Source organism: Galeopterus variegatus, unplaced genomic scaffold (genome assembly GCF_000696425.1).
Source record: "Galeopterus variegatus unplaced genomic scaffold, G_variegatus-3.0.2 Scaffold547, whole genome shotgun sequence".
Lineage (NCBI taxonomy): Eukaryota > Metazoa > Chordata > Mammalia > Dermoptera > Cynocephalidae > Galeopterus > Galeopterus variegatus.
In genome coordinates this window covers 207782-216529 of record NW_007726658.1, presented here as the reverse complement: position 1 = coordinate 216529, position 8748 = coordinate 207782, and the positions used below count along the sequence as shown (strand labels likewise).

At 39.9% G+C, this 8748-nt stretch overlaps 1 protein-coding gene and 1 pseudogene across 2 annotated transcripts in view; both read right to left on the bottom strand.

Moving 5' to 3' along the window:
• PITPNB (phosphatidylinositol transfer protein, beta) overlaps nucleotides 1–8748 on the bottom strand; it is a 64928-nt gene that overhangs the window by 10686 nt on the left and 45494 nt on the right. The gene's annotated exons all lie outside the window — the stretch shown is intronic.
• Nucleotides 5278–6822, bottom strand: LOC103588298 (annotated as a pseudogene).

Below are 8748 nucleotides of genomic sequence, written 5' to 3'. Positions count from 1 at the left end.
TAGTAGGACTAAGACTAATTTTTATATTCTTTTGTGTACACCTCTTTATTTTCAAAATTTTATATTATTTTATAATCAGGGAAAGAAACCTAATATGCTTTAAAGATTGGCTCTATGAAACAAAGTTTTTACCTTCAGCTGAGTATTTTAGGACAAAAGATTTACTTTGCTCTGAATTATCTGGGTACTATTGCAAATATTCATTCTTCTCTGACTATAAACAGTCTAAACATTTTTCTTTTTTTTTTTTTTTTGGTTCTTAATAAATCAAGCTAAACAAAATCAAACTAAAAGCTGAATTAACATCTTTATAACTTTAGTCCCATCCATATTTAATTTTTCCTAAAAGCAATCCAAAGGTATACACGCAAAGTAAAATATGACCAACTCTTCAGAGTTATCAGAAACATTCTTGTGAAGAATTGTGTAACCCTCAAAATGTGAAAACTGTCAATGGGACAAATATTTGGGACTACACATTCAGAACGATGTTCTATGATCCATAGAACCCAAAGAATTCCAGCTTCTCTGCCCAGTCTTCAGGAGGCTCATAGCCAGAGGCAAGGCAAAGCTTCCTCTTTGGCCTTAAACAAATGTTTCTGATTCTTTCCTCTTCATTGGTTAAAAAATAACCCCAAAGCAAATAAAGCCAACATCTGAATTAAGATATTTCATACGAACTTCAATCTAGCCCAAACCTAACATTTCCTCATCTAAGGCAAAATGGCTGAGATTAACTCTTTCCTAATCTAGGAGTTAATAAAATTATTTTGCCGATAAATGAGTTTTATATAGATTAATTCATGAAAATTTAAAAGGACAAATTTGAAAAGAAGGTAAAGACTGGATGGCCACAAAAAGAACAATAAGAAGTTCTGTAAGATGAGGCTAACTCAAAATTATGGTTCATCTCTACATAATTTAAATTTCATCTGTAATATAGCAACAACTAGTTTGTCATAAAATGTTTCCAAAACCATGTTTAAATAGTTTGTATATTCACCAAATTCCTTACATTTCATGTTTCTAACTGTAGATGAAACTCCCAAGCCCAAATCATGTTTTTAATTTAACAACATGTATTAGGTTACTCTAAGGTATGTGAATGAGGCCTAAGGGGGAATAATGTATACTGGAGCCACACAACATAACTAAACAAACCGCAGTGTGCTTAACTGGAAGGGTGAAAAATCAGCCCATGTTATCCACAAGAACTAGTTTCTTGAATCTGTGACAAATATATAAAATATAAAAGAGAATTAAAGAAAAAAAAAAGAATCCAATTCATGAGACACGTCATCTTTACATATATGTCTTCCTATTTAAAAATGTGTTGGGATGAAGATGAGATAGGTACATACTACATTAAACCAGAGTTAATACTTGGCAAAGACACAGCAGTTTCTACAAGGCTCATACTCCCTTCATATTTTAATTTTTCAATTTTAGGCAATCCAAATGCTCAATTTCAGCTGTTGATTTTGTAATGTAAGTTTCCAACCCAGATTTCACTAAGAAAGTTAAAAATAAATGCACTGCTGGGGCTGCTGCCAGTGTGTGCATCAATAAATATCAACCAAGATTACAGAATATATGTGAAGTAAATAATGCAATTTCAAGCAAAACCCCATTTCCCAATTCATAGCTATTCTCTCAACTTACTGAGTTTGCCATTTATTTCGTAGCCATTTAGACAGACCTGATTGGACAATATATTTCTTTCTTTTTTATTTTTTAAGGTGACCTGTAAGGAGATCTTAACCCTTGGCCTTGGTGTTATCAGCACCACACTCTCCCAAGTGAGCCACGGGCTGGCCCCTGGACAATATATTTCTGTAAGTACACAGCAAGCCCAACATTTAACTGATTTTCATTTGTTCTAAGATAGTTAACTTGAATTCAGCAAATACTAAGCACCTATGGTGAGCAAGCCTCCTTGCTCGACACTGTCATATGTCAAGGAAAGTCAGACACAGCCTATGGTTTAAAATTAAGTGTAAGGAATTGGAGAGATGAAGCTAAGGAAGGAAGACAGAGGGAACACATAAACCACCACCCTGACCTGAGACATAACAAATGCCATTAGAAGTTCATCAATAAGACTCTAGTGGGGTTCAGAGGCCAAAGATTCCCATCTGGCTGAGCAAATGGGAAAAGTTAAGTGAAAGTTAATGTGAGATTATGAGATAAAGTTCAAAAGCCTGAACTAATCACAGGTTAAACCAATTTCACAAAAACAGACAAAAGCAAATTCAGACAGGAAAGCTTACTGCCTATGAGAGGATAATCAGTCACATTTTCCAAGTTCTCCCAAACTTAATTTTTCGTGTAGCTCATACCCATTTTACTAATCAGGACTATGACATGTGCTTCACACTTGTGTCTAATTATTCTAGGACTGACACCATGTACAAATGAAACAAGTACATATTCAAATGAAACTTTATGAAGAAAACTTTATGTTCATGATAGTATCAGGAAGAAACTCTGCAAGAGGCATACGCTGCCAAATCACTTCTTGAACCCAAGTATGACACTTCATTTGTCTGTGCCTGAATCATTTAGCTCTACCCAAGAACAGAGGCAATCACTAGCCAAGATAAGACTAGAACTAATCATGTCTCACTGTTGGGGTACTTAGTTTCTTGAAGACGTGGAATGGCACTTTTTGGTATCATCCATAAGACTTAGTATAATTAATATATACCTAGTGCTAAATATGTATTTTAAAAATTGAATTAAAAAATTAGTCGCCAGGGCCGGCCCGTGGCTCACTCGGGAGAGTGCGGTGCTGATAACACCAAGGCCCTGGGTTCGGATCCCATATAGGATGGCCAGTTCGCTCACTGGCTGAGCGTGGTGCTGACAACACCAAGTCAAGGGTTAAGGGGTTACCGGTCATCTTTAAAAAAAAAAAAAAAATTTAGTCGCCAAACCATATACTCAAAAATAAATAAAAATAAGCCATGTTTATTATACATAATCCGAAATGTGGTCTAACCAGAAACTAATTATTAAACCTCTTTATGCCACACACCATGGGGTTTCAAATTTGAGATTATAGGGAAACAGTATATTTTCAGATACTTTCACATCCTTCCTTCCTGCACCTCACAGACATGTCTAGACTAAGAAACAAGAAAGCAATCACCCTCAGTCTTTCCATTAGGGTGGCTACCAAGTAAATGACACTGCTCATTAGCTACTTGAGGAGTTTCTGGGTTGCTTTCCTGACAGTCTTTATCTCAAAAGAGATTTCCACAGAAGAATTTCAATTCTTCCTATCCCTAGCCAACAGAATCTTGCAGTTTATCTCCAGCCACTGACAACCAAGGCTACCACCATCTTTTCACAGGTGTGAGGTAGAAAGAAAAAGGAATCTTGGGAGCACGGCAGGAAACAAACTAGCATCTCTACAACCCATAAAAATGGCTTCCTCCACAGGCTTGGAGGATCCAAAATGGCCTCACCAGTATTCTGGAATGAGTCTAAAGCATGACTGAGTAGGTAAACAGTATGACAAACTTAAAGGCCCAACCCGAACTGTTGGAGCATTTGCTCAGACTAGAGATGACAAATGGGACATGACTTTATGATTAGAAAGAACACATATATAGGCCCCTCCCACACTCCATCAAACCAAGACTATAAGTCGCATTCCATTTGTGTGTGTATTTAGCGGTTAGGGGAGGGGCAGGAGGTCAGACTTTGGAGCTACTTCAGCTGAGGGTGGTGACACTAACCCCTTCCATTTGTCAGCACTTTCCAATTTACCAAGTGTTTCCCCTCTGTTATCTCATTTGCTCTGCACTGCCATGTATAGAGTGAGAAAGACAGAACCCTTTATCCTGTTTCCCAGATGAGGAAGTGGCATTTCTGAGAGGTGACTGGTCTAGATCCTGCAGGTGGTATGTTATAGAGCCAGGGCTCAAAACATTCTCACCAAATCCAATGCTCTTCATGCACTACTTTTATAACCAGAAAAAAAAAAAAAATACTAGAACAACAAAAAGAACACACATATAATGTAAAAACCAGCATAACTTCTGGATCGACTTCTTTATTTGACTTGATCCCCTTATACTACAATGTTCAGAGCACTGACAGACTTCCAAGACATATCAAGCACTGAGCACTGTAAGGGACATGCTCTGGCAAAGCCTCCTACAAAGACCTTTAGAGGCCTAATTATTAATGATATGTAGACACAGAAGCTTAAGTCTTCATAAGGTGTCTGGCTTAAATGAAGAAAGAAATGAGGCCCTGACATAGGATAAAAACGACACCGTAATCTTCAAAGATAGTGTTTCAGTTTGTTAAAAAGACAACTCCTCAACCAGATCAGAGGCGGCAAAACTGGAAAGCTAAAAGGAATCCACATGTTTAATGTTTTTGAAAAACCATCAGAACAGGTCACAACACACAAAGCCCCCAAAACACAAAACAGACAAAAACAAGTACACATGCACATGGTTGCTATAGAGAAGCAAGACATTTACACATATCAGAAATGCACAATTCTGCTTTTAAGCAAAAATCTTAATCAGGTTATAAATCGTTCTCTCATTACTATGCACACAGTCATTTAATCAAGTGTTGAACCCTAAGTAACAAAATATAATTCATGTGTTCCAATTTTTAAAATTATTTTTTCAGAGGGAAAGTGAATATACAACTAAGGCCTGAATCTCTGGGTCTGATAGTTTTAAAAAAATAAAAGATATGTATCATACTAAAGGCCAAAAAAAATAGTCTGTACTCTTAACAAATGTGGAAAATATGAAAGTCTATTCCTTAGCAACCCCATCATCCCCTGCTAGCAAAGGCTCTCTAAATTGTGTGACCCTCTGTTTTATGGCTGACCCAAGTCAAGCACTCATTAAACACATATAACCACGAGAGGTAAGGACAGGTGAACCAGGATGTGTTTAACAATCTACAGAAACTAGAGTAAGACAAACCCTTAGATACTGGACAGAGATAAGGAATAACTGTGTCATAAATAGGGTAGCATATTTATAGATCTCATCAACCCCGAGAGATGATGAAGGCTGAAAACTTTTTATTTCCAAAGACAAAAGCATGATGACAATGATAACAGCTAGCATTTATTGTGTACTTCCTTTATGCTGGGAACTTAACATTCATTACTTCATTTTGTCCTCACAACAACCTTCTGAGGTAGTTACTCGTATCACTCCCATTTTACAGATGTGAAAACCAAGGCTCAGAATTAGGGTTAAGGTATTTAAGTCACAACTTGTGTAGATTCACAACTGTTTTTTTTTTTGGCTGTGTACAAGGGACTTTTGTTGATGGTACATGAAAAGGCAGGGCTCCCTAGGCCCCTCCCCTTCTTTAGGGGGTCTGGGATGGAAACTGTGCCAAAGAGCGGACATTCTCAGTGTGTTGGGGGACTGAGTTGGGACAGGGACTCCCCAGCAGCTGAGGGCCTCTCTCTTCCTCTTGTGTTCTCACCGGGGCTGGTGGTCCTGGGGGCTCTTACTCCTTGGCAGCCTGTTGCTGTAGCGATATTCATTGTCATACCAGGAAATGAGCTTGACAAAGTGGTCATTGAGGGCAATGCCAGCCCCAGCATCGAAGGTGGAAGAGTGTGCATCACTGTTGAAGTCGGTGGAGACTACTTGGTCCTCAGTGTAACCCAAGATGCCCTTCAGTGGGCCCTCCGATGCCTTCCTCACCACCCTCTTGATGTCTTCATACTTGGCAGCTTTCTCCAGACAGCAGGTCAGATCCACAACTGACACATTGGGAGTGGGGACACGGAAGGCCATTCCAGTGAGCTTCCCATTCAGCTGAAGAATGACCTTGCCCATGGCCTTGGCAGCGCCAGGAGACGCAGGAATGATGTTCTGTAGAGTCCCTGGCCGCTGCGCCACAGTTTCCCAGAGGTGCCATCCACCGTCTTCTGGGTGGCAGTGACGGTGTGGACTGTGGTCATGAGTCTCTCCATAATGCCAAAGTTGTCATGGATAACCTTGGCCAGGGGGGCTAAACAGTTGGTGGTGCAGGAGGCATTTCTGATGATCGTGTGGGTGTTTTCATAGCTCTCATGATTCACACCCATCACGAACATGGGGGCGTCAGCAGAAGGGGCAGAGATGATGACCCTTTTGGCTCCACCCTTCAAGTGAGCCCCAGCCTTCTCCAAAGTCATGAAGACACCAGTGGACTCCACGACATACTCAGCACCAGCACCAACCCATTTGATGTTGGCAGGATCTCACTCCTGGAAGATGGTGATGGCATTCCCACTGATGACAAGCTTCCCGTTCTCTGCCTTGACAGTGCCATGGAACTTGCCATGGGTGGAATCATACTGGAACATGTAGACCATGTAGTTGAGGTCAATGAACGGGTCACTGATGGTGACAATATCCACCTTGCCAGAGTTAAAAGCAGCCCTGGTGACCAGGCGCCCAATATGGCCAAATCCATTTACTCCGACTTTCACCACCGTGTCTCAGGGATGCAGCTGGCACTGCGCGAGAGAACGCGGCTGTTTGGAATGGGCAGAAGCAGAGAGCTCACAACTGGTTTTTAATGGATCTCCTTGAGTGCCTCTGTCACTTACAGATTCCCTGACCATTGGAAATGTACTACTGGTATAACAGGAATTACCAAACCCTGGCAAATACCATGAATACAGAGAGCCATATAACTGCCATTATGCAGTAGGGCATAAAAGATGCAGATCCGTGATCAGGGAGTTGCTGGATTAAGAGTCAGAATCTGCTATGTCTCCATACCGTACAAGCCTCTGACTAGCTCTGAATCAGGTGCTGTAGAAATTGCCGACATCATGTCATTTGTTTCTCCTCCAACTATTATCTGTGTTTCTCTGGCCAAATTTCTCATCTGTAAAATGAAGCAGCTGTACTTACACCACAGGAAGGCTGTGAAGAACAAATGTGACTTCATATAATACCTGGCACCAAGGAAAAATTTCTTTTCCCCTATCCAGTCTTGTGCAGACAGGCAGTAAATACTGCAATAATTCAGAAGGAAAATATCACCATGGGATAAGTAAGGAAAAGATTCAAAGAGATCATGGGATTTACAGTTAGCCCTTAAACACACTTTGGAATCTGTACTGATAAAGCAGGTTTTTGCTGAAGGGTGCGGGTGGGATGGCTCACGGAAGGCCTTATGAGAGAGAAGCTGTGGAACTACCAGGCAGCACTTACGCAAGAGTATTCTTCCATAGAATCTTGGGTAAGTGGGTCCAGAATAGGATTTCTTCTTCCTTTTCACCATAATTACCACGTATTTCTTCACTATTACTTCCTCATATTTCAGAAGTATAGAAATCAGCTATCATCCTTCCCTGGTGCTACTCTCAGTGCCATGATAAAGACAGTTACTGACAAAGAGGACCTGTCAAACACATATTCAGAAGATGCAGATGAGATCAAGTCCATAAGTTCCTATTTTTCTGTATACTGTATTATTAGCTACTGTCATCCTTCTTACTCTTTATTTCCCTTCATGGCAGTAAGTGGATGGTTTAATTAGTTATTCTTGACTCTACTAATTTATTTCTCAGATCATGATAATTCACTGAAATTCAATTAAGCAGTAACTCAACTTACAAGAGTAGCTGCACCTGCCAACATTTAGTTAAGGTGAACAAAGCAGGCAAATGGTGGAAAGGTATCAGTACCAGCCTGCACTCCACCAGAGAAACAATGTTATTGTTTAACACAGGAAAAAAAAAAAAAAGAAAGAAAATGGGGGAAAAGACTGCTATTCTGCAACCTACAAAAATGTAAAGACCACATTATTTCTAAAAACTAAACCTATTCTAGAATTTTAAGTAATCATTAATAAAATAAAAGACAAAGCAATGTCAGTTAAAAAGTTAAAAAGCATAAATATATAAGGGTGCTTCAAAAAGNTTCACATATATTTCAAGCTCCTAAAAAGTTGCAAACCAGGTAAAAGTTATGGTGTCAAACTACAGTCATCCCTCAGTATATTCAGGGGATTGATTCCAAGACCCCCAACACATATGAAAATCTGTGGATATTCAAGTCCCGCTGCTGGCCCTGCCAAATCTGGATATATGAAAAGTTTGCCCTCCCTATACACAAGTTCCACATCCAGTAAGTACTCTATTTTCAATCCTTGGTGGGTTGGAAAAAATCTGAGAATAAGTGGACTTGCACGGTTCAAACCTGTCTTCTTGAAGGGTCAACTTTACTTTTGCTGCATGTTATAAAATCAGTTAGGAGTTCCTACAGTAAAGATTTGAGCCCAAACAAAATAGTCCCAGCATGTAATGTAGCACTGAAAATTCAATACTCAATTCACCTTTGAGTCTCAGTCTCATGCCCCTTTATTCCCTGTAAAAGTATCATCAGCTAGAGAGTTAGTACTTATTGGATCAAGATTTTTTTTTAGGAGTTACGGCAACCTTGAAGGTAGCCACCTGTCTGCTGCTGTATAGCAGTGTTCTTGTTTAGAAGGCCAGTGTTAAATCTCAAAGGAGAAAGGCTTCTCCTCTGACCCAGAGTGAGTTCTACAGTCCACAGCTAGAAATCTGGAAAGGGTGGGGACATTTTTAAAATCCACTGGAGTAAATTTAGATCATACATACTAAATCTGTTCCTTAATTTATAAGTGACATATATTGCTTTCTGAGTATTAAGTTAAAAGTTTCCAGTCGGGCCGGCCCGGTGGCGCACTGCTACAGTGCGCCACTTGGGAGCGCGGCAGCGCTCCCGC